The sequence below is a fragment of the Neopelma chrysocephalum genome, unplaced genomic scaffold (genome assembly GCF_003984885.1).
Source record: "Neopelma chrysocephalum unplaced genomic scaffold, ASM398488v2 Primary Assembly neopelma1_83458, whole genome shotgun sequence".
NCBI classification, from domain to species: domain Eukaryota; kingdom Metazoa; phylum Chordata; class Aves; order Passeriformes; family Pipridae; genus Neopelma; species Neopelma chrysocephalum.
In genome coordinates this window covers 1-464 of record NW_020913923.1, presented here as the reverse complement: position 1 = coordinate 464, position 464 = coordinate 1, and the positions used below count along the sequence as shown (strand labels likewise).

The following is a 464-nucleotide window of genomic DNA, read 5'->3' as shown; positions in this document are numbered from 1 at the left end:
TTCTCCCACACAAATAAAATTTGGGATTCTCCCACACAAATAAAATTCGGGATTTTTCCACACAAATAAAATTCGAGATTCTTCCACACGAATAAAATAACTCTTTTATTTGGGGGGGGGTTCCAACGCCTCAATCCCACTCTGGGGGACCCCCCCTATAAATTAGGGACCCCCCCATAAATTGGGGACCCCCCCATAAATTGGGGACCCCCCTCAGGCCTCGTCGTCGCTCAGCAGCATGTTGGGGATCCCTTTGGAGATGGGGAAGCGCCGCCCCGAGTCCGGGCACTGCAGGGCCCCCTCCAGCACCTCCACCTGGGGGGACATGGAGAGGGGAAAAGGGGGTCAAGGGGGGCCCCCCCAGCTCTGGGGACCCCCCCCCGGGGTTTGGGGACCCCCCTCACCTCCAGCAGCACGTGGTGAACCCGGCGCAGGAACTCCTCGTCCCCCTCGTAGTCGGGGGC

At 59.5% G+C, this 464-nt stretch overlaps 1 long non-coding RNA gene across 1 annotated transcript; it reads right to left on the bottom strand.

Moving 5' to 3' along the window:
• Window positions 1–74: 74 nt before the first annotated feature.
• On the bottom strand, window positions 75–464 carry LOC113979564. The gene is made up of 3 exons (XR_003537907.1): window positions 405–464; window positions 190–315; window positions 75–155 (listed from the first exon to the last, which is right to left on the bottom strand). It is a non-coding gene; the product is annotated as an uncharacterized LOC113979564 (long non-coding RNA).